Source organism: Crinia signifera, chromosome 2, assembly GCF_055691185.1.
Source record: "Crinia signifera chromosome 2, ASM5569118v1, whole genome shotgun sequence".
In the NCBI taxonomy this organism is placed as follows: domain Eukaryota; kingdom Metazoa; phylum Chordata; class Amphibia; order Anura; family Myobatrachidae; genus Crinia; species Crinia signifera.
In genome coordinates this window covers 232719801-232746051 of record NC_139218.1, presented here as the reverse complement: position 1 = coordinate 232746051, position 26251 = coordinate 232719801, and the positions used below count along the sequence as shown (strand labels likewise).

General features: G+C 44.3%; 1 long non-coding RNA gene across 2 annotated transcripts in view; it reads left to right on the top strand.

Moving 5' to 3' along the window:
- Positions 1 to 26251, top strand: part of LOC146060614 (uncharacterized) — an 88456-nt gene that overhangs the window by 48686 nt on the left and 13519 nt on the right. Inside the window, exon 3 of one of the 2 annotated variants that reach the window (XR_014470451.1) lies at positions 3978 to 4081. The exons of the other annotated variant lie outside the window; for it this stretch is intronic. This is a non-coding gene — a long non-coding RNA (uncharacterized LOC146060614). The remainder of the gene's footprint in view (positions 1 to 3977; positions 4082 to 26251) is intronic. 2 annotated transcript variants of the gene reach the window in all.

Below are 26251 nucleotides of genomic sequence, written 5' to 3'. Positions count from 1 at the left end.
AGGTTTTGGAAGCAGCTGCAGGGTTGTGTAATCAGCAACATCTGTGTTATCCTGATAACCGTTTTTCCAGGGTAGAGAGTAAATGCTCTTGGTGGTGGATTAGCTACCCAAGCGATAGGCCAGGATGTGGGCCACTGTAGGGACCATTGGAGCATCTGGAAGAGTCTGTACTATACTGTGATTACCTGTATGCTGCATGCTGTAGCTACACTTTCCTGTGAAATTGACCTTGTATGTGGTGACCTGCTAACCAAAATAAAGACCAGAGATTTACATTCACACAGCCACGCACATATGCCCACAGCCACATATCATTCTTGCCTACCTGACCCTCTCCATGAGGGAGAAAACGTTCTGTTCCTAGACCTCCCTGGTAATGTATGATTGCCATCACCTGTGGTGAAACACCTTCTTATCAATTACCTAGCTCATCACATGTGATTGTAAACATATATATTACCAGGGAAGTCCAGGAGCAGAGCATTTTCTCCCTCATGGAGAGGGTCAGGTGGGCAAGTATGCCACACACGCACATACACACACAGCCTCATAGGCACACACATTTACACACAAAGACACACATATACCCAGCCACAAAGACACACATAAACACAGCCAAATAGTCACACACACATAATGCTGGCTTCACCCTGCGCAAGAAAATTTTGAAGCCCCCCCATGCGTGAATGCTCTTGTAAAAGTGGGTGTGGCCTCACAACTGTATCAAGCTTCAAAAAGTGATAAAGCGGAGAGTGATAAACATCCAGCCAATCAGCTCCTACCTGTAATTTTTTAAACCCAACCTGTAATATTACAGGTAGGATCTGATTGGCTGGCTATTTATCACTCTTCATTTTATCACTTTTTGAAGCTTGATATATCTGTGACTTTGCACAAGAGGTCAGAGGCTGAGAGGCTTGGTGGAGCTCATCACATGCTTCTCAGGCCCATGGAGGATCGCAGCAGCAGCCTCGTCTTGGGTGGGTTTTTAATCAGAGGCAGCACTGAACCTGTGAGGTATCTTACAGAGTAAGGTACAGAGGGACAAACACATTCTTTTCATGTGGTATATACAGTATATATATATATATATATATATCCATATATATCCCGCAGTTACCCATTGACCAAGTTAATACTTCCTTTACTCTGTGTTTTGACAGTGTAATATTCTCCCCTGCAGTTTGCGGCCAGTAATGACAAGTGGGAGGTGGCCACTGACTATTGTGCTCTGCCATTCATTACTTTATAACTAGAGGATATGTTGTTGTTGTGTTCCGGAAGGAGCTATAAAATAACATATATAATATAAAAGTTTTATCTTATATGAAATTTTGGGGAGATTGATAGGATGCACTGTTGAATATTGAGTATTTAACATAAAGCATAATAGGTATTCGCTACAGTATTGTGTACTATATATATTATAATAATATAATGTATATAGGTAGAAAAGGGGTTAACTTATCCTTGACTAATGATTTTAGACAGCACATCTTTCATTTTTAAAGTGAATTACACCCTTTGGGCATAATGGGCCAAATGTAATAGGGTGAGAGTTTCAGAAAGTGGGAGATTTTGGGAGAGTTTTCCCATGTTTTTTAAAGCAGCAATCAACTACATGGCAAAATCAACCTGATTTTGCCATGTAATTGATTGCTGCTTTAAAAAAAAGGGGAAAACTCTCCCAAAATCTCTCACTTTCTGAAACTCTCACCCTATTACATTTGGCCCTTGGTGTCTTTCTGTGCATGGCTTTGTGTGGCACTTCTTGTGAAAGTACCATTTCTGAAAGAGCTCTATGATGTGAATAAAATGATCCTATGCAGGTACAATATCGTAAGTGACAATGTTGTATACTGAAAATAAATAAGCATCTGCTCTTGGCCCTAGATTTTTTTTTTTATTAGAAGCCATAAATATAAAAACTGTACACCGCCTTATGTTTTGCTTCTTATATTATCAAAATAAGATGATCAATTAATGGGCTAAAATCTTTTAATATAATATTTTGGTACTTATGTAGTATCTGGGCGTCCGATTTAGAAATCGGATCGCATCGCATCGCATGCGACCAAATCGTATGCGATGCGATGGTCGAGATTTTTCCATAGGATTCAATGTTAAAATGGTCTGAGTCCATTTTAACATAGAATTCAATGGGAAAAAGGGGTCCTTTTCCTTTCCCCACTATCCAAGTGGGCATGGAGTTGGATATAAACCTGTGGCGAGCGTAGCGAGCCACCGAGCCCGAAGCGTGGCGAGCGGACACAGAATACTTTTTAAGAAATATGCGTCCCCTCGCGGGGCTCGCTTCGCTCGCCACGCTTCGGGCTCGGTGGCTCGCTGCGCTCGCCACGCTATATAAAATCAACTCTATGCCCACTTGGATAGTGGGGAAATGAACAGGACCTTCTTAACATTGAATCCCATGCAAAATCGCATCGCATCGCATCTGGTTGTATGCCTTAAGGTAAGGCATACAATCACAAAATCGGCAGCCCAGATACTACATAAGTACCAATATTTTTTTCTTTGAACTAGTGAAATTGATTCAGAAATGTTCTCATTCCTATCAGCGAAGTGCAAAGTAAATAAGCATAAAATCAAAAGAGGCTGCACCAGTAGCGCACGCAGGGGGGGGGGGGTTCTGAGTACCCAGAAACCCCCCTAGAAGTCTAAGGGACCTAGGCTGAAAGCTGAGGGTCCCCTCTTTCCATGGGTACAAGAATTTTAAAAATCGGCCCTTGGGAACCGGAGATATCTGACTTCAAAGCAGTGGTCCCCATCCAAGACTGTTAATTGCTCTTCCCAGTCAGATATTTCAGGTTCTATCTGACTTAGAGTTTTTCTAAGAGTATATTCCAAAAGATGAGACTCTCCCCCTTTGAAAGACACTAGTAGCTTGTCTCTACTCTTCCCAAAACCAGAGATATCAGCCTTCCAGCAGCTGGTTACTGCTCCAGCTCCACACACCTGGTATGTAGTTTTATATACTTTTTGGCAGATTGCTCTGCCTCCTGAAATCTGATCCCCTAGTCCCCAGTACCATTTGGTAGGTGGAATTCTCTAGTTTTTAATTCCATTAAAATCTAAGAAATCTATTTATGGGAACTGGAGATATCTGCAGTCAAGCAAGCTGTCCCCTCACCAGAAAATTATGAATAATAAGCCCACTCCACTATACACCCCTCCTCTGCATATTAAACATCCTCTACCACCCTGGAAGTTATGTATCAGGGCCCCTTCATTCAGCCCAATGCCCCCTTCTCCCACCATCTGTGCAGTAAAGGGGTAATTAGTGGAAATTACTGATCCAGGCCCTACATGCTGAGCGGTTGATATAATACCCCCTACCACCCGCGGGACATCAAAGCTTCCCCCACCCCTACCGCTGGAGGATCGGTAGGGGCCCCAATACATTGCTATGCCCAGGGGTCTACACTGATGTTAATGCCCCTGTAAGTATATATATATATATATATATGTATGTATATGTGTATATATATATATATATATATTTTTTTTTTTATTATTATTATTATTATTTTTATTATTATTATTATTATTTATATACATTTGGTCTATCTATAATACTTTAACTGACCCGGCATATACTGGGTCACCTAAGTGTCCAATTCCCCAAAAGGGTGTAAACATTGCTTTTAACCTTTTTCCTTACAGGTACCACTCTTTAGATATACCCAGCACCCCTTAACATCAATCAGCACCCCATAATAATATTTCAACATAATCACCGAAATAGCGCTCTTTTTTCTATTTTTTGCCCTCTCTATCTGGCTGCCAATATGCGCTCACACGGGAGCACGCATCGGCAGCACATCGGGCTCGCAAGCCCTTAAAAAGCATGCAATTTGGCTTCCGATGTTCCCTATATCGGGAACATCGGAAGCCAAATCTTTCCGCGTGTACACACTATAACACTTCTGTCTGTACAATACTGTGTTTTTCTACAGATGCTGCAGTTTCCTGAAGCTGATGTATATAATGTACAGCTATCTCTCCAACTTCTCCAGAACTACAACACCAGTATACTGTAGGACTTGTAGTTCTACAACAGGTAGGGAGGCACATGCATGCAAAGCTTGTTCTATATAATCATTATACAGCTATACCTCTTAGATGTACTGTCACACTGTCTGCATACTAATAAAGCTATATACTGTAGAATCAGTGGCGTAAGTTCTTCCATGTCGCCCGGAGGCCAGGAAAAGTTGGTGCCCCCATAGATAAAGAGCTAGAGACCGGTGGATAGTTAGTTAGGCTGTGGGGGTGGGGTGTGTATAATTACACTGCAGGAGTGGGGGTGTATAGTTAGGCTGCAGGAGTGGGGGGTGTATAGGTACGCTGCAGGGGTGGGGGTGTATAGTTAGGCAGCAGGGTGTATATGTAGGCTGTGGGGATGGGGGGCTGCGGGGTGGGGGATGTATAGTTAGGCTGCAGGGGTGGGGGATGTATAGTTAGGCTGTGTGGTGGGAGATGTATAGGTAGGCTGCAGGGGTGGGGGGTGTATAGTTAGGCTGTGGAGGTGGGGGGTGTATAGTTAGGCTGCGGGGTGGGGGATGTATAGTTAGGCTGCAGGGGTGGGGGATGTATATTTAGGCTGCAGAGGTGGGGGGTGTATAGTTAGGCTGTAGGGGTGGGGGTGTATAAGTAGGCTGTGGGGATGGGGGGTGTATAAGTAGGCTGCAGGGTGGGGGATGTATAGTTAAGCTGCAGGGGTGGGGGGTTGTGTAGTGAGGCTGAGGGGATGTGGGTGTATAGGTAGGCTGTGGGGGGTGTGTATAGGTAGGCTGCAGGGGTGCATAGGTAGGCTGCAGGGGTGGGGGGTGTATAGGTAGGCTGTGGGGTGTATAGGTAAGCTGTAAATGGGTTATAGTTAGGCTGCAGGGGTGGGGGTGCATAGGTAGGCTGCAGTAGTGGGGGTGTATAGGTAGGCTGTGGGGTGTATAGGTAAGCTGTGGGGGGTTATAGTTAAGCTTCAGGGGTGGGGGTGTATAGTTAGGCTGTGGGGGTGTATAGGTAAGCTGTGGGGGGGCTTATAGTTAGGCTGTGGGGGATGGGGTGCAGGGTTTATAGAGTTAGATAGGCTGCATTACAAAATGGTGATTAGTTAGTAAGGCTTCTGAGGGGTACTCACAGTGCCAAGCACGGAGGTCTACATTCCAAGCAGCAGCAGCAGTGCCTCCACGGAGGTAGAGACAGCTACTTCTTGTATGCCGTCCTGCAGGATAGGCCAGGAGACGGGCCGGGTCTAGCAGCAGTAGTGGTGGCAAGAGACCAGCTTGGAGCGCTGTATCCTTCTCAGCTGGGACCGGCAGCGGCGCTACTCTCCTCCCTCCATCAGCCTCGGCGATCCGACCGGACTCCTTACCAGCAGCAGTGTTGGTATGGGAAGGGAGGTGCTGCGGACCTGGCCTCCTGCTCCCCAGACAGCTCACGCTCCCTGCGGATTCATTGGCAGCTTCTGCGGCGGGGGTGCGGCCATTACTCACCGCCGCCGTGCTTCCGCCGGCCGCAGAAAGTGCAGTGCTGCCCAAAACAAATATGGCCGCCGCATATGTGCATTTAATATATGCATATATGCGGCGGCCATATTTGTTTTGGGCAATGCTGCCGTTGACCAGGCTGGGCTGCGGCCGCTTTTAACAAAGGTAAGCGGCCCAGCCAGAGTCAAAACTGGTCCGGCCCACCGGGAAATGGCCCGGATTCCCGGTGGGCCAATCCGCCTCTGGTACACTCTAACACTTTATTAACACTTATGTTTTTACCTATCACATTGAATATATTTTGTATTATTTTAATCACACTTTCCACTTACATAGCACTTATGTGATTCTTTTTAACCCTTACTAATTTCTACCTGTGTGCAGCCCTCGAGTGGCAGGCCTGTGCCGAAATGATGGGGTACCGCAACCCGGACCCATACATAGTACCAGAAACTCCCAGTGACACAGAGATGCCTTGTCGTATGGCCCTATATCTGCAGATACTGTATATGCAACCAAGATCTCTGTATAGTCTGATACTATTATGTAGTGTTCTTTTTCACTCAAAGGGCGGTATTCATTGAGCCTGATTCGCCATGTTTTTATGGCGAATTTGTGCTGTTTGGCGAATTTTTGACTAAAACGGTGAATCACCCTATTCAATGACCACATGGCGAATACATTTCAAGGTTTTTTTCGCCATGATTCACCGAGTAGCAATCGCTATCTTTTTATGGAGAAGTGGAATGTGAACTTTTAAAATAAAGTGTTTTGTTTTTTACATTTGGTGTCAAAAAATCAGGAATTTTATTCTAAAGAGGGGCATGCTATTTTTATTCATGTGCTGTAAGCACATGAATATATATTTAATTTTAAAAAAATATATATATTTTTTTTTTACACAGCAGCCAGCAGGGGGCGCCGGAGCTGAGCCGCTCATTACATATTCATATATTCACTGCACCCGATCGTTACGATCGGGTATAGTGAATATAGGTCGCCTGCTGGCACCCCCGGGGGGCAGCCTGTGCTGCCTGGCACCCGGGGAGCCCACCTAACCCCCACAAACGTTCTGGGGCAGGCAGAGAGACTTCCATCTCTCTGCCTGCCACCGTCCTCAGGCTCCCTGCGGCATTCGCCGCAGGAGCTCATATTCGCCAGTCAGGGGCAGCGAGCCCCTGACACGTTGAATACCGGAGCCCGCCGGCTCCGGAACGTGGCGAATGTGCAGCGAATCCTAAAAAGGATTCGCTGCACCTCGCAGGTATTCTCATTGAATACCGCCCAAAGTGTATTAGGGGTAGCTAAAAGTTTTTTCCTAACCAGACTTACCCTTACCCTTAGCACATTAGTGACATCACTGAACTAGACATTTTATTGTTCTGTGCCAGGAAGGGAATTGGCACCCCCCATCGGCAAAAAAAAATTATAGTGCACAACTAGGGCATGTGCCAAAAATGTAGGGGTGTGACTTCATGGAGAAGGGGCATGTGCCACATATTAGTACCAATTCACATTTGGGGCAGCACGGATGCTGTAATGGTTAGCATTACTGCCTCACAGTGCTGAGGTCATGGGTTCGATTCCCAACATGGCCCTAATTGTGTGGAGTTTGTATATTCTCCCTGTGCTTGCGTGGGTTTCCTCCGGGTGCTCCGGTTTCCTCAAACATTCCAATAATATACTGGTAGGCTAATTGGCTCCCAACAAAAATTAACCCTAGAATGTCTGTGTGTGCGTGTACGTGTGGTAGGGAATATAGATTGTAAGCTCCACTGGCAGGGACTGATGTGAATGTTCAACTATACTTTGTAAAGCGCTGCGGAATATGTGTGCGCTATATAAGAAACTGTTAATAAATAAATAATAAAAATAAATAAATTACTCCACACAGCAGTGTCTGTTATTCACATTACAACACATAGGTGATTTGCAACTAGTTATGGCCCTGGTACTCACTAACCACACCCCCATTTTTGGCAGCACTGGGGCATGCCCAGTTCTCAGCGAGCTCCTGGAGCTTTCCCCAGTTCTTCTCACAAATGAATAAATGATGTTTGCATGCACACCGTCTATTCATCATTGCATGTGAGGGGGCCTTCCAGCTTCCTCCTCTCTTTGTGGTACACTAAGGCCTGCATATGGGGCAGCAGAACAATGTCAAAAACACGTGACTGTCTAGCCAAAATCAGGGAAGTTGAGAGGTATGCTCACAGTCCAATAGGTACAACATTGTTGGGATATATAGTGTATGGTCTCCCCCAAAAACATTGCTATCTGCACTACTATAAGGGTCAGTTATAGCGTGCTGACAGTCAGGATTTTGACAGTCATTACTCACAGCGGGGTGAGCACAACAAAGCCCCTTGCGGGCTCGCTATGCTCGCCAGGGCCAGATTAACCACGGGGTCCCCACACATCAGTTCGGTGGTGGCGCATGGCAGGCAGCTGGATTGGGCAGCACAGGGCGGGCAGGGGTCCCTACGGCTGCGGGGCAGTAAATGGCGGGGTCCTTGCGGTAGATGGGAAGTCAGCGTCGGGGTCCCTGTAGCAGATGGGAACTAGTAGCGGTATTGGCGGCGCAGGAAGGGATATGGTCATTGGGTCTACAGCAAGTTGGTTTTCAATGTTTTTTGAGCAGACCTGTGCCAACGGGCGGTATTTCATGCCCTACCATCCACTAGGGCATAGTGGGAGGAAAAAAATAGTGTGCCGAGCGCAGCGAGGCAGCATGCCTGAAGCATTGCTAACGAAGCGAGTAATGCAAGGGTTGCGGTGCACTGGAAACTGTGTCCATGGGAAGTGACTGCTGAATGTAATACCATATTTTGAAAAGACTGGGGGAGGTCAGATGGGAGGCCGCTGATTGGCTGACAGAATTCTCTCAGCCAATAAACGGCCGGCCAGTCTATCAAAATATAGTTCTACGTTCAGCAGCCTCTTCCTGCCCCGCGAATACTCCTACTACTTTCCATCCGCCGAAGGGACAACGCCACTGACTGCCCATCCGCCGCAGGGACCCTGCTGCCTCCACAGCGCTGCATGGACCTCACTGCAGTGCTGCCCAGATCCCTGCTGCCTGGACCCCACACTGCCCAGGTACAACCTGCCTCTGTCCCGGACTGGGGGGGGGGGTACAATTTTGTTGTCCAGGGCCTGCACAGACCTTAATCCGGCCTTGATTCTCCCTCTATGGGAGTCATGGACCCCCACGAGGGAGGAGGATTAATATGTCACCTTCCCCCTGTAGAGATCCTTAATAAAGCAACACTGTTAGTTGTCTTATGCCCTTTGGTACTTGTATTGTGGTGGCCCAAACAACCAAGTACTTCAGCCTGTATTGTGGTGGCCCAGACACCCAAGTACTTCAGCCTCAAAAGTGTCAGTCCCTCTCACTGAAGTGCTTGGGTTGTTAAACTGCATGTACTTTTTAACATACAACATTACAGTGCCCTGCTGAGTGCCAATGTTTCATAGATGTGCAAAAATTCATTTAACCTGCCACGTGTTTGTGCCAGTTTTTGGCCAGTATTAGTGAAAACAATATTGTGAGATGGTTAAAATTGACCTTAAATGAAGGTTAAACATTAGGATCAAAAACATGCCCAAATTACTTGATTTGGGCTGAAACCAAACTCTTAAATATCACAATGATCAGCATAATTACCCTCCAACTGATTCTCAGAACAGAGATACACAAAACAAAACTTGCTCTATTGATTTATTGGTCTATCACATTGTCCCTGGGCCTCAGTGCATGTATCCGTAGTAATGGCCTCAAAAAGAATTCTCCAACTCATGTTTGAAACAAAGCTTCTGCTGAGATGTTTATTTTTACAACATTTTTACTACTATAGAGTAATTTTTGTGAAGTGCTTCAGAAAGATCTATCTATCTATCTATCTATCTATCTATCTATCTATCTATCTATCTATCTATCTATCTATCTATCTATCTATCTATCTATCATCTTTGAAAGAATCCTAAGTTGCCAAGGTTCCTTTACTATTTACTGTATACAGGGCATACTTTTCTTCTTAAGTAATGTCAAGAGATTATGGGACAGATATAAAATGTGGAAAATGGACTATGATTAGTGAAGAGGAAAGTTTAGGAATGTAAAGGTCCATACACACTGGGCGACTATGCCCAGCGTGTATGGACAGCGATTATGACAATCACAGCTGCGGGGAAAGCCGCTCAGTGCATACACACTGAGCGGCTTTCCCCCTGCCCAGCTCCAACGGAGGGGGGAGGACGGCTTTGCATAGGCGCAGAGCTATGCAAAGCCGTTCTCAAAGCCGCTCATCTGCTGGTATTACCAGCAGATGAGCGGCTTTCCTTGTGATGTTGCGGGAGCGCGCAGCAGCGCTCACCGCTCATCGCTGGGGCATACACACTGGGCGGCTTTAAGCTGAAAGCCGCTCTAATAGGCTGTAGTGACAAAAATGAGATCAGCAATTTTAATTCTCACATTTATAAGGATACTTTTATAGGTCATTTATCCAGCTTGTTAAATAGGCAATAATGGTATCTGTAGGGAATTTAATGTGACAATGATTAAATACAAATTGTTGATTTTCTTGTAGAAGTATTATTCTCTAGTGTGCAGCTGTAAAAAGATAATAGACCATGTCTAATTATGCTTAATTAAGCAAAGAAACAAGATTTGCATTATAGCTCGATTTAATGGGGGCTGATTTGTCTATTTAAGTATAAATTAAACAAGAACTCCCTCTTAAAATTATATATATATATATATATATATATATATATATATATATATATATATATATATATATATATATACAGAGGCGGATTGGCCCACCGGGAAACCGGACCATTTCCCGGTGGGCTGGTCCAGATTCCCCACTGGCAGGGCCGTCGACCGTGGCTCCGGGGCTGGCATCATCCTAGATGCAAGCGGCCGCAGCCTGGTCACAAACGGCAGCATTGCCCAAAACAAATATGGCCCCTGCATATATGCATATATTATATGCATGTATGCGGCGGCCATATTTGTTTTGGGCCATGCTGCACTGTGTCCTGTGACCAGGCTGCGACCGAGCGGACCGAAGTGCGGCGGTGCGGCGGCCGAGGTAAGTAGTCTCCCCTGTAGCTTCAGTCCCCCACGCCGCGCTGTACCGTCAGCCCCCCGCACCCCCGCGCTGTAGCGTCAGCCAACACCCCCAACCCCCCCCCCACCCCTGGGCTGGATTCCGTTCCCAATCCACCCCTGTGTATATATATATGTATATATATATATAGAAGAGAAGAGAGGGACAGGGGGGCGCCCAATAGTGCAATATCGTTTAATTTTAAAACATAAATATAAAACAAATGGAAGTTCTATTTGTACAACTCGTACCGAGTTGGTCGTCTGGAGTGGGCTGGTTACCACTAGATTCAAAACATTCCCCTCTGGCAATACAGCATACACAAGATGTTTTAGTCACCGCTACAGTGTGGTTGATAACTCACGGGACCTCTTCAGCTGAGCAGGCTCGTGGAACGCCGGCGTTTCCAATCGCTGCAGATCAAGCTGGCAGCGTGTACTGGATACCAGAAACTTGAGACATGTCACGTGGCCAACGTAACCAGCCCACTCCAGACGACCAACTCGGTACGAGTTGTACAAATAGAACGACCATTTGTTTTATATTTATGTTTTAAAATTAAAAACGATATTGCACTATTGGGCGCCCCCCTGTCCCTCTCTTCTCTTCTAGAAATCCTCTGGCTGCCTTGGATAGGGTACCTTCTGACAGTGGGGAGCAGCGGTCCAAAAGAGAGGACAAGTGCATTTTATATAATCCTGCTACCTAGAGAGCAGAAAGCCCTGAACAGGGGTAATTACGAGCAGGTGTCAGCGCTCCACTACCAAAAAAAAACACTTGAGATATATATATATATATATATATATATATATATATATATATATATATATATATAAAAGAGGGGGAGGCAGAAGTGAGGTGAGTGCGTCAAACATTGCACCCAACTCACTGTAGAAGTGTGCACAAGTGAGCAAGACATGTAAGATGTTGGAGCTTTCTGATCACGTTAATGTCAGATCCCCAGATTACATAAATCAGCAAAGTTAATAATAAAAGTATATTGATAGATATCTTATTATCAAAGTGGGCTAATAATTGTGTTTTCTTTAAGTGACAGAATAAAATAAATTAATATGTTATTTAGATCAGCTATTTATGTATGCACTTCTATAGAGACGTATATTTTATGTACTTCTATAGAGAGGTATACTTCACTACAGTTTTCCAGCTTGCTGCATGCAGGCCTGTATCAAGACATCAAACCATATTCGCATGACCCCTGCCCCGGTGCCATAGGAAAGAATGCCAGCGGTGTAACAATAGCTCCGCAGACCCCACAGTGGCTTGGGGGCGCAGCGTAAATTTGGGCACCGGGTTTGTGGGAGCTATTGCCACTGCGAGGGACGGACACAGAGTGGGGACCTTGGAGATTCAGTGGGAGAGAGTTGGCGGCTGCGGAGTCTCTATCACACTCACCCGCTCAGCTCCATTCAGCTCCCTCTCCCTGTGAGTCCCTGAGGCCTGACCCCTCCCCATGCCTGACCAACTCATCACTGACACTCTGTATGTCCCCGGCCCCGGGACCCAGCACCGGCAGCAGCACGGTGTATATCACCGTTCGCAATACTCAGCTTCTGCAGCAGCACAGGGCTCCGGTGCTGTCTCCCTTCTGCAGCAGCACAGGGCTCTGGTGCTGCCTCCCTCCTCCAGCAGGATAGCTGTGTCTGGGTGAGATGATATATTTATATATATATATATATATATATATATATATATATATATAGCAGAAATGCCCAGCACTCATCCGTACATCAAACAACTTGTGCGGTGCGCGCAATCTCTAGATAGAGAATATGTAGCAGACACTGTGATGTGCGGCACTCGTCAAACTGACATCAGGTACATCGCAAAATAAATAAGCCAAAGGCAGTGCGGTAAGTCAACGTTTCGGGTACTCAAACCCTTTATCAAGACATGTCTTGATAAAGGGTTTGAGTACCCGAAACGTTGACTTACCGCACTGCCTTTGGCTTATTTATTTTGCGATGTACCTGATGTCAGTTTGACGAGTGCCGCACATCACAGTGTCTGCTATATATATATATATATATATATATATATATATATAGAGAGAGAGAGAGAGAGAGAGAGAGAGAGAGAGAGAGAGAGAGAGAGAGAGAGAGAGAGAGAGAGAGAGTACACCAGGCGGCACTTTGGCGACTTAGAAGAAATGGAGACCACACACAGGTTCTCCATTTCTTCTAAGTCACCCAAGTGCCGCCTGGTGTACTCTACATATGTGCAAGCCTGGTCAACAGTCTGCAGCAGAGGAAGGCAGGTTTACAAGCAGGAGAGTGCCGTTTTTTTCTCTCTCTCTCTCTCTCTCTCTCTCTCTCTCTCTCTCATGTTAACCAGTTCCCTAGATGATTAGTGACAGGTGTGTTGGTAACTGCTCACCTATAAAAGCATAGTGTGCTGTGAGCCTTAGACCAGATAGCATGCCTGGAATCAAACATTGATGTGATAGCGATGTGTATTGTAGCCATATTAAGCGATAGTGCTAGGACCTGCAGAAAAGTGGGGTCCCGTGAAGGGGGCTGCAGGCTTAAATGAATTGATCAATTCATGAACCAAATCTCCACTATTTATTATCAGTTAATTTAGTGTGTGCAGAGCCCCTACAATGTCTATATATATATATATATATATATATATATATATATATATATATATATATATATATATATATATATATAGTCCAATATCTGCCGGCACTCCAGGTGAATAAGTAACAGCTTGCCCCCGGTGCCTCTAATGAATAAACACCAATCCAAATCCTCGCGGACAAATGGCACTCAGGAGACGTTTTTATGCAAGTAAAAAAGGTTGTATTGAATGGGGACGTTTCGGGGTATGAGCCCCTTTCTCAGCCCACTCATACAGCTGTAGGAGTGGGCTGAGGAAGGGGCTCATACCCCGAAACGTCCCCATTCAATACAACCTTTTTTACTTGCATAAAAACGTCTCCTGAGTGCCATTTGTCCGCGAGGATTTGGATTGGTATATATATATATATATATATACATAATTTTAAATCAGGGCACTCACCAAGCAGCAATATTTCAAGTGCTTTTTTATTCCATCATGTTCATTTATAGTAAGCCGACGTTTCGGACCTGTTATAGGCCCTTAATCATGGCGTCCTGTGTCCCACATAGAAGGCATCAGTTGCCTTCTATGTGGGACACAGGACGCCATGATTAAGGGCCTATAACAGGTCCGAAACGTCGGCTTACTATAAATGAACATGATGGAATAAAAAAGCACTTGAAATATTGCTGCTTGGTGAGTGCCCTGATTTCAAATTATGTGGATTTGGACCATGTTGGAGTAACATGTGCCTGATGGGAGCACCGCCTATGTTGATCTTTTGACCGTGAGTGCATTGGAAACAATATTATATATATATACATACATACATACATACATACATATATATATATTGTGGGGGGGGGGGGGGAGAGGGGGCGCACCACAGACTTTTCTGCAGGGGGGAGAAAAAAATTGTAGTTACGCCACTGGCCAGGGCCACTTTTTAGCACTTTTTCCTCCCTTTCAGGAAGTCTCTGAGAAAAGGTGGATTTGGTTAGTAGTAGTGGGTATGGGGGTTTAGCGTATAGAAAAACAGTTCATGTCATCATGGGCCTCTCCCTAACTGCTCAGTGCGACATTAGGTAAGGGGGTGCAGGACTTCGAAGATGCAAGTCTCTGAGTATCACATTATCACCCTGTATCCTTCCAACTTCATATGGTCAGTGGAAGGTGGTAGTCGATGAGGACTCATTACATTTTTTCCTCACATCTTTTTAATACAGGTCTGGTCTCCCTTATCCGTGTATTCCGAAAACCGTGGATTTTCTGAATATTTTGGGTTTTCTTTGTTGTTGTGTTTTCCCCCCAGACCCTTTGGGTGACATTTAATAGAATGCAATTTTATCGCACTTTCTAATTCTCCCATTATCACACTTTTTTAAATCACATTTTTTTTGCTGCAAATTCGCATATTTAATGAGGTGCGTATTCCGGGTAAAAAAAGTGCTATTAAGTACGATAATGTGTGTATTTTAGGCATGAAAATGTGCGAATTTGAGGTAATGTGCGAATTTGTGTTTATAACAAAAAAAAACCTGCGGGGGGTCCTCTCTCCTGAGCATAACCAGCCCCGGGCTCATTGAGCCAGACCTGGTTCCAAAAATACAGGAGACAAAAAGCATAGGGGTCCCCCGTATTTCTGAAACCAGCCCCGGACTCTTGGACCGGTCCTGGTTCCAAAAAAACGGGGGACAAAAAATCTGGGGGTCCCCCCCGTATTTTGAAAACAACACCGGGCTCCAAAAGGCAGCGGTGTCATGCTACAGCCGGGGGACACTTTTCACATAAGATCCCCCGGCCGAAACATGAGCACCGTGGCTGGTCATGATGGGGTACCTGGAGGAGTGGGGACCCCCCAATAAAGGGGGTCCCCCCAGGCTTCACCCATCCAGGGCTGAAGCCCGGGGCTGTCACGGCGTCTGTGGCCAGTGGACTCCGGCCTGATAGGGTTAAATCTGACATATCTAACATTGCTGTATGCAGGAGAACTACAAGTGCCAGTAGACCTCCCCTGCATGCTGGGACTTGGAGAACCACAAGTCCCAGCATGCGGGGCATTAATGGGCCCACTGGGACTTGTAGTCAATCTGTAAAAAGAATGTTAAAGTAATACACACACACACACAGAAAAGTATAACTATTTCACACACAAACACACGGAAGCGGTCATCTATTAGAATGAACTTAGGTCTACAGTCATTAGGTCGACCCCACTAGGTCGACTGGCAGGAAGGTCGACCTGACTTAAGGTCGACATGGGCCAAGGTCGACATGACTTAAGGTCAAATTTGCATAAAGGTCGACATGAGGAAGGTCGACTGGTCATAAGGTCGACATGGGTTTTTCAATGTTTTTTGAGCCGACATGTGCCGACAGGCGGTATTTCATGCCCTACCATCCACTAGGGCGTGGTGGGAGAATAAAATAGTGTGCCGAGCGCAGCGAGGCACCGTGCCCGAAGCATTGCAAGCGAAGCGAGCGATGCGAGGGTCCGATTCTCATTGCCAACTGTGTCCATGTCGACTGTGTCGACATTCGGATAAAAAAACAGTGAAAAACCCATGTCGACCTTATGACCAGTCGACCTTCCTCATGTCGACCTTTATGCAAATTCGACCTTAAGTTATGTCGACATTGGCCCATGTCGACCTTAAGTCAGGTCGACCTTCCTTCCAGTCGACCTAGTGGGGTCGACCTAATGACTGTAGACCTAAGTTCATTCTGACAGATGTACCGCTTCCAAACACACACCTCACTTTTACAACAATATACTTGGTCCCAGTACTACAGAGGCTGATAGCGTCATTGGCCGATGCTAATCAGGGCTTAGCTATGCGTCCCCATGGAGACGCATCGGCCAATGACGCTATCAGCCTCTGTAGCGCTGGGACAGCACTACAGAGGCTGTTATCTACACCGGAGAAAGACGGCTCATCCCGCTGTCAGTGCGGGGTGAGCTGGCTCTGCAGAAGGGAGACCAGCGCTGGATCCTAGAATGGTAAGTATATTGGTGTAAAAGTGAGGTGTGTGTTTGTGTGTGAAATAAAATTATACTTTTCTGTGTGTGTGTGTGTATTACTTTAACATTCTTTCATACAGATTGACTACAAGTCCCAGCGGGCCCATTAATGCCCCCCATGCTGGGACTTGCGGTTCTCCAAGTCCCAGCATGCAGGGGAGGTCTGCTGGCACTTGTAGTTCTCCTGCATAAAGCAATGTTAGATATGTCAGATTTAACCCTATCAGGGGGGGGGGGGGCAGCGAATCGCGGGAGGGGGTTCACAGGGGGGGCGTGAATCGCAGGAGGGGGGGGGGTCGCGGGGGGATGCGAATTGCGGGAGGGGGGTTGCGGGGTGTGTGTGCTGCGAATCGTGTGAGGGGGGGCGCGCGGGGGGGGGGGCGCTCACCTGTGGCTGTGGAGTAGGTTCCTGGGCAACATGAGAAGGCAGAGGGTGTCTGGCACTGTGGTCTCACTGGGCTGGTTTTCTGTCATGTTAGTCAGTCATGTGAGTCAGAGGCTCCACCCAGCGTTACAGAAACACTCACACACTTTGAGTGACAGATGTAGCCAAATATATAAGAGATTGGGCATCCCCATAAGCAGTGAAACAATTCTGCTCTTTGAGATCCACACATGGGGCATAAATGATTAATTAACATACCCATAAGTTATCTGCAATGTGGCAATAAATATGTCATATGAAGTATCTTTAAAGAATATTTAACCCCTTGAGTGGTGGGTTATTCTGAGGCAAGACAAACCTACCAGGACAAGTTTGTCCTTCCCCAGAAATAACTGGCTACCACGGAACTTAGGGGCAGCCCCCCACCCACCTCCCATTCTACAGAGCCATTTTCCTAGCTGTTACGCCACAGGAGTTATTCATCTTAGCAGATATCCATATACATATACATATCCAGATTACATGTGGAGCAGAGAGTGAAAAAATAGGGAAAAAAATATAACAACGTTGTTTACATCCTTCTAGGGACATGAAGTCATAATCACCTGTTTGCAAGGTTGTCATCTTAGCTTATCACGCCAAAGGGCTTTTTTGTTCTTTATTGATATTTTATGTAAAACCCAATGGATTCTTTATAAGACATAAAAAATCAATAATTATTTATTTAATCTATACATTTTTATCATACATATTAAAAAATAAATAATAATGTATCATATAAATTCATTCTACAGTCTGGTTATTTTCATTTTATGTTAGTATTTATAATATAATTGAATTTAACTCAGCTTTTGCATTCTAAAAAGGGGAGAGAGGGATCTTCCAGGTACGATCCATCCGGGTGTTGGGATCTGTGCAGGTCCCGTCCACAGTGCCGGTCTGTGGATCAGGGTCGCCAGATAAGGAGTCATGGTGCTCCCCCCTTCCCCCGGAGAATCCCACCCCTAATTATACTTATATCCCAAAATATGGCCCAGTAATATATTCTCCCTTTCCTCTCCTCCCCCCACCCCCCTCCAGTCTAATTCCCACCCCACCTACCCCCTAATGAGAATGAAAAAAGATAATTCCTTTCCCAAATCTTTATAGGTTAAAATATAAACAATAAATCCATATATAATCTATACCCATCATTATGTAAATATATCAATAGATATATGAAAAATTCAAGTGAATGATTGTAAATCTATATTGGAATTTAGTCCCAGTGGTATTAAAGTTTGCAGCTAAAATATCCAAAATGCTTATTTTTCTGCTAATTCCCTGAAATGATCTCCTCCCCTTTTAGTTTGTTGAACATGGTGTACTCCACATACCTTAAGACCTTCTATGTTTCCTTGATGGATATCCATTATGTGTTTGGAAACAGTGTGGCAGAGGAATTTCTTTAACATATTTTGTCTATGTTCTCTAAATCTTGGTTTCAGAGTTCTTGTCGTGCGGCCAACATATTGAAGTCCGCATACACATTGTAATACATATATACAATATGTTGTATTACAATTTATAAATTAATTTATACAAAATGTGTTCTTATTCACATGTGATTCCACTGCCACAGCTACTTCTTGGCATAAAGCCACAGGTTATACATTGCCCCTTACATATATGGCACCCCTTTGGGGTGACATTTGTAAGTTGTAAGCCAATTTTTTTTTGTGGGTTGGAGGGATCAGTTCTTAGCATTCTCTGAGCCAAAAGTGATTTTAAATTTGTACTCTTGTTAAAAATTACTTTAAATCCTATGGAGAATTGGGTTTTGTTCAATAATCTGAAAATTATTTTTAATTTTTTTAATTTGTTCAGATTTTGTATTAAATTTATACACAGAGGCCATAGATGTCTTTTTTTTCTTTACATTAATTTTCCAGTATCATATTTTTTATTTTTTAGGAACTAAAAGGGTTCTTCTATCTAAGTTAGAACTTTTTGTATATGCAGCATCCAAAACTCCCACCGGATAACCCCTAGTCTCAAAGTCCATATACATTTTACTTGCTTGGTTTTCAAAGATTTCTATATTATAATCATTTCTATGCAATCTATTATGTTGACTTAATGGTATAATTTTTAACTGGGGTTTATAATGCCCACTTGTAAAGTGTCGAAAATTGTTTGTCTCAACCTTCTTTTTATAATTGGCGGTAGAGGTGGATGTCTTTGGGCTCTCCGTGGAGATAGTTAATTCAAGTACTTTAACTATGTGGTGATCAAAATAGTGAGTGAAGGTGAGAGTTTAATTATTCGTGTTGAGAAAAGAAACAAAGTCTTGTGCTCTTTGTAAATCCCCTTTCCAAATTATAATCAAATCATCTATGTAATGGGCATAGTATACTAGATCCGCACCAAAGGGTCCATTCACACAAACTCCTCCTCAAAATGGCCCATGTACAAGTTGGCAAAACTATGCATGAATCTGGTACCCATGGCTATTCCCAACACCTGAAGAAAATGATAAAATAAAGGAAATTTAATCTAACAGAAAGTTTACTTGATATAGATGCATCCTTACTTAGATAACTTGAGATGGTTTCAACTCCCTTTTTATGCGGGAAATATATATACAGTGCACTCATGTCTAATGACAGGAAAGAGTATTCAGGTTTCCATTCAATTTCCTCTAGTTTATTCAAAAGGTTCATTGTGTCTCGAATATAGGAATTTACATCAACAACATATTTTTGAAAAAGTGATCTATAAATTGTGAAAGATTAGAAGTAAGGCTCCTTTTTCCAGAAATTATAAGACTCTCAGGAGGGAGTTGAGTCCTTGAGCATTGAGTGCCTTGTCGATTTTGGGAATTTTATAAAATATCGGGGTGACAGGGTATTACGTACGTACTTGGTTTTCTTTATAATCCATATGGTCTCTATGTAGCTTCCTTTTTTTGTTTTCAAATAGTTATTTTTCAAATGTTTCTACTCTCTACTTTGATAAGGAATCTCGCTCCCTGCATGCAGGGGAATCTTATATACGGTAAGGGATCTTTTTGTCTCTTCTTTTTTGGTGATGATTTCATCCACCTTTTTCTATTTAATGAGCGATTCTATGAGTTGGAAAGAACAATCATCCAAGATTTTATGCCAATTTGCATCCAAAATTGGATCATCTTGTATAGATAATGCTTTAAATATTCTAAGGCCCCTTGGTATTTGTTTGGTGTTCACATATTTCCTGAATGTGACACAGTCCCACCAGTGTCTCATCTCATCTTTTAACAAGTTTTCCAACTTATTGAAACCCTTTATCATTTATCCATCAGGTGAGTCTAAATTAACCTCCATATCACAATCATTAAGCTGTACATACTGTTCTCTTCTGGAAAGGTGAAGCTAAAACATGTAAACTCGGCCACGGTGCTACTGCAGTCAATCAGGAAGTAAACCTCCCTGGTGTTATAATCTTATTTTATGAGCTGCCCAATTAAAAAACACTTAATTCGATATACAACTTAATTGGATAAAACTAGAAAATCAGATTCTGATTTGCATATAAATGGGTATAAATTATCATCTTATATATCAAATAAATCTCATTTAGTTGAGCTGTAGGTCTTTTTTTAGATGTATCAGTGTAATACATCAAATAGTTACCATAAACTAAGCACACATACGTGAGTTCAGGATCAGGTAGAAAAATACACCACCAACTAAAGAATTGAAAACTCTGCGCTAATTAGCTAAATGAGCACCATGGACCATTTTCACATAAACAAACAATAGACAATTTTATTGGAAAATGTTGGTTGTTTAGGTGGCCACCTTATTTGTATAAAACAATAATAATTAATAAAACATAAAAAAAAAAAAAAATTTTTTTTCATAAAGCTTTTTTTTTTTTTAAATATATTTTTATTATTAAATTCAATTCAAATATGGCACAACGATATTAACAGTGAGTAGCATATCAGTTACAATAGACAGAGGTAGCAAAAAGGAGTTATACATTTTAAAGGTGCACGTTATGACAGTTCGACCAATGGTTATCAAATAGCGCGTATGGGACATCTTGTGTTAGTTTAAAAGGGGGGTTGTCCCCTTTCCAGGGTGACCATATTATACCAAGTTGTGAGTGACACTATCTGTCTAATGTTGTTCTTTTCTTGGGCCGTAAGAGAATTTATGTACAATAGCCAAATGTCAAAGAATTTTTTGGCCCCTGTTTCCGTGTCTAATAGACATTCTATCCAGTCCATCTGGTATAGGAATTTTAGTCTTGGAAGCATGAGTTGTAGTGAGATTGGGTTGGGGTGTATCCACTGAGATAGGATGGTTTTTTTGGCAGTTGCCGCAATTTTCGCCAGTAAGCACCTTGTGCCCCTGGGAAGGCATGAGGGTGTGTTCGCGTCATGTATATTCCATAACGCCCAAGAGGGGGTCATGCTAAAAGGTATTTTTAGTGTGTGGGTGATGTACTGCTGTACGTCCTGCCAGAAGGTTTGTACTGTGGGGCATGCCCACAGGCAGTGGTATATGTCAGCTTCTGGGGAGAGGCATTTAAAGCAATTGGAGTCATCCGATATTCCCATTAAGAAGCAGTGTTTGGGCGTGTAATAGGCCCTATGTAGGATCTTGAAATGCATCTCAGCATATGATGATGAGATAAGTAATTTGTTTAATGAGATTGTGGCTTTTATGATGGTTTCTATTGGTGTGTCAGGAAAGGTCTGCTTCCAGTGAATCAGTCCTGTTTTGACCTTGGAGAGGTCTAAAGTAGGGCGGATATGGGAGTGCAATATTGAGGTGGGTATTGGTTCTCCTTTTCTGTAGACTATCATCAGGTCAAACGCTCTGTCTGTGCCTGTTTTGCATAATGTTTGTAAACTTTTTGTTATGTAACTTCGAACCTGAAAGTAGGCAAACAGGGGGAATTGTATCTGAGGAAAGTTTTCTTTCAACTGTGCTAGGGTGAGAGGAGTGGTGTAATCTTCACCTAGAAATTGATATATCGACCTGAGTCCCTGTAGATGCCAGGAAAAGAATATAGGGTCCGGGTTTCCATTTTGAAAATCTTGATTATGGATCAGTGGTGTGTGGAGGGATACTGTGAGTGGTAAACGGAGTCGTTTCCGTGTGGTGCGCCAGGCTCTGTATGATGAGTGGAGTAGGGGATTATCTTTAACATGTGGTGGGGCAGACGTGGGCGGTATATACAGTAGGGCGTCTAAAGTGCATTCTTGGAGAAAGGACTGATCTAATGCTCTGTGCGTGTAATTATTTGTACCACTCACCCAGTCTATAGCGTAGCGTAGATTGGCAGCTAGGGCGTAATCTTGAATACAGGGCAGGTTAATACCACCCCTAGACTGGGGTTGCTGCAATTTCAATTGGGAGATTCTAGGGCGCTTACCGGCCCATAAAAACTTAGTAAGAGCTCTATTTATGGTTATGACATCCTGGTCTCTCAGCAAGAAGGGTAGCATCTGAACCGGGTATAATAGTCTAGGGAAGGAAACCATCTTAAAAAGACTACATCGTCCCAGATATGATAGTGGTAAGTGTCTCCATCTTTGGAAATCTGCTACCATTTGGGCGATGAAGTGAGAGTAGTTTAGGTCATATAAGTCTGATACCTTACTGGAAAAGCGTAGACCAAGATAGGTTAAGAATTCGGTGGTCCACCTGAATGGGAAAGTGATTCCCCATCCAGACTGGGCCTCGGAGTGAACGGCCAATGCCTCCGTTTTTTGGTAGTTGACCAGAAATCCTGATATGTTTAGAAATATATCTAATATCTCCAATAATTTGGGAAGGGCTTGTTTAGGATTGCTAATGTATAAGAGAAGATCATCAGCGAAGGTAGATACCTTTACTTCTGACCCCCCTATCTCCAACCCCTGCCATGTGGTTTCCTGGTAAAAGGTGCGTATTAACGGATCCAATGCCAGGTTAAATAATAATGGGGATAAAGGGCAGCCCTGGCGTGTACCCCTGGCTAACTTAAAGGTTGGTGAGTTCAGTCCGTTAATGGTTATGCATGCTTCCGGGGAGGAGTATAGCATGTTAAAAATATTAATGAAGTCTGGGCCAAAGTGCTGTATTTGTAATATCCTTAGTAAGTGAGACCAGGAAACGCGGTCAAACGCCTTGTCTGCGTCACAACTCACGATAATCGCCTCTTTGTTGTGTAGAGAATTATAGCGTATTAGTGCCGCTGTTAAAGTGCGAATATTGTGGACAGAGGTTCGACCTCTCACGAAGCCGGTCTGAGCTGGGTGTAGAATCCTATGTAGGACAGGTTGTAGTCTTCTGGCTAATAGTGTGGTAAAGATCTTTAAATCTTGGTTCAGTAGGGATATTGGGCGGTAAGACTGAACTAGTTGGGGATTCTTCCCCGGTTTTGGGAAGACCACTATGCGTGCGGCTGTGAATTCTGGGGGGGGTGCGTTACCTTGTAACAGAGAGTTGAATAACGATATCAGGTGGGGGGTTAAGCTTTCTTTCATGAGTTGGTAATATTCGGCACTAAAGCCGTCGGGGCCTGGAGATTTACCTTTTTTTAGGGTGCTGAGTACTGCTTTTAGTTCCAGCTCCGTGATTGGGGCGACAAGTGCGTCCCTTTCTTCGGTAGTAAGGGTAGGTAGTTGGGCCTGCTGTAAGAACCGCATACCTTCTGAGGGCTTATCAGTAGGTGCTTCATATAGGTGTTTATAGTAGTTCTGAAATGTTGTTGAAATGTCGACGGGGTTCGAGGTCAGCGTTCCATTCTGCGTGGACAGTTGTAGTATGTGCAGTGGGGCAGATTGTGAGCGAACTAGATTGGCCAGGAGTCTCCCCGTTTTGTTTGAGCTTCTAAAATATTTGTTACGGGAAATGTCGTAGGAGAATTGGGCCTTTTCGGTGCATAGTGCATCATAAGCTTGTTTTGCTTCTGCATATGCCGTTTTGGATATCTCTGAGTTATTGAGGAGCATAGCGTTATATGCCTTTGACAGGCGGTTACTATGATCCGCAATAGCGAGGTTTAATTTTTTGCGTTTCCTGGCCACGTATTCCATTACCTGTCCCCTAACCACTGGCTTTGAGGCCGCCCAAAATAGGTGTATATTCTCTATATGTTGTGCATTGTCCGATGCATATGTGGAAAAAGCATGTTTCAAATGTAGTGTGAAGTCTGTAGAGTGGGTCATGTAGGAGGGGAATCGCCAATTGTAGGATGTGGTGATTGGGCTATTTAAGGTGAGTGTAAACCAAACCCAGGCGTGGTCAGATAGGTCTATTGGCCCTATCCCCGACTCCACCACTTGGTGATATAAGGAATTTGTAATCAGCCAGAGATCAATGCGTGAGGTGGTGCCATGGGGATGAGAATAGAAGGTGTATTCTCTGGATGTGGGATGTTGGCATCTCCAGAGGTCACATAGGCCCAGATTGTCTAGTAATAAAGAGACGGGGGAGGGTGTAGTTGCACCGTCCCCACCAGACCTCCGTCCAGATCTGTCTAGCCCTGTTGACAAGACATTGTTAAAGTCACCACCCATAATTAAATCTCCCTCTTTCCAGGATAGTAGTTTAGTGTATAATGATGTGTAAAAGGGGGCATTAGGTCCATTGGGGGCATATATTGTTGCTAGAGTATACATTGACCCACATATCTCAAGTTTTATAAATAAGAAATGGCCCTCTGGGTCCAACCAAGTGTCTCGGATCGTGTAGGGCAGGTGTTTTCTGAATAGTATTAGTACTCCTCTACGTTTAGCTGTGAAAGAGGCTGCCCTGAACTCACCTATCCAAGAATCCCTTAGTATGTTGGGATCCTTAATATCCCAATGCGTTTCCTGTAAAAAGGCTATATCTGGACGTATGCGTTTCAGATGGGTTACTACTTTGCGCCTTTTAATCGGTGAATTTAGTCCCTCTACATTCCAGGACACGAACTTTAACGTGGTCTGTGTCCTAGTTGGTCTGTTAGTCATGGTGGGCATCGTTAGCCGATCCCCTCACGGGGTCTATATGCTACTGATAATGAGTTTTTTCCGGGCCCCCAGTCTGTCCCAGCGAGCAGACTGTAAAGGGGCGATATGAACCCAAAGTGCCATTTCTCGTCACAAAACATATATCGTGTACCACATATTATAAACAGTAACCATCTAATGATAATACATTTTTGAACATTTTCATGAATCAAAACAGGTGGTCGTATAGACCAATATTTAAAGTAATCAACTATGGGGTATCCCAACAGGCAAGGGGGAATATTATTTGGTAGTTGCTGACAAGGGGGGTGTGAGCCCACACCAGTCCCTGTGACCTCGTCAGCAAGAAACACATAGTCCCCCACTACATAATTCAAAGAGGCCCCAGCGTTTGGAGCAGTCCCCTCGCCTCTGTAGGCGGCATGCTGGCTCCGGCCATATATAAATCTAGACCTCCCAAACCAAACCTGATAAGCAACAACGTATAACAAACCGGTGTAGAAGAACAAGAAGAAGTTGTTGTGTATTACCAGTCCCTTAGATACGAACATAGAAACGTAGGAAAAAGATGAGATTCCTGACGGTCAACCGGTCAGTCTGCATCGTCCATGGTTGTGGGGGGCTGTTGGGGTAAGGAGTCGAGGAAATTCTTTGCGGCTTCGGGGGTTTCCAGGTAATATGGTTTGCCGTTGTATTGAACTCGTAATTTTGCTGGATACAGGAGGGCGAAGCGGTATCCCAGCTCGAATAGACCTTTGCAGATCGGTGTGAATTCCTTTCGTTTCATGGAGACCAAATATGAAAAGTCTTGGAAAATGAGTAGCCTAGCACCTTCATAGCGCAGGTCAGAGTGTTTCCTGTAAGCGTCCATTAGGTTGACCTTGTCGGCATAGTTCAAGATGCGTAGGATGACAGGTCTGGGCCTGTCTCTGTTCTGTTGGCGGTCTGGGCCTACACGGTGTACCCTCTCGACTTGGATTGAGTTGGTTGGGGAGACACAGCCCAGGGTGCGTGGCAGCCACTCAGAGACCAGGGACATAAGGGCAGCCGGTTTAACGCTCTCTGGGACGCCTATTATCCTAACATTGTTCCTCCTATTTCGATTTTCCAAATCTTCCAGCTTGTCATGGATGGAGGACAGTAGTTTTTCCTGTGAGGAGGCGGTGGCTTTTGTGGTAGCCAGTTCATCCTCCAGATCAGAAATTCTCTGTTCAGCTTCTGACAGACGTTGGTCATGTTGTAGTATTTGCGTCAGGGCAGAGTCAATTGACTCCTTCAGTGGAGTCAGTTTTTGGTCTAGTAATGATGCCAGTATGGAGGTTAGCTCGTTGGTGGAGACAAGTTCCCCAGATGGTTGGGGTATGGTTGCAGAATCCTCAATCGAGGTAGAAGATCTCGGGCCAGGGGAATGTGGGTCAGGGGAAGATATGGGGGTGGCCTCTCTGACACGGTTTTTCCCTTGCTGTTGGGACTTAGTGCCACGTTGGGGTTTGGCCACGTACTTATCCATTCCGGGCATCCGAAGTACCTCCAGAGAGCCAGGGGTTGTTATGGAGATGTTATATTTTCCCAAGTCTGATGAGAATTGCGATCTAGATCAGGGCTTTGGCTTTGACCCCGGGATCCTATGAGTCCGTGACCCGCAGCGGGCTC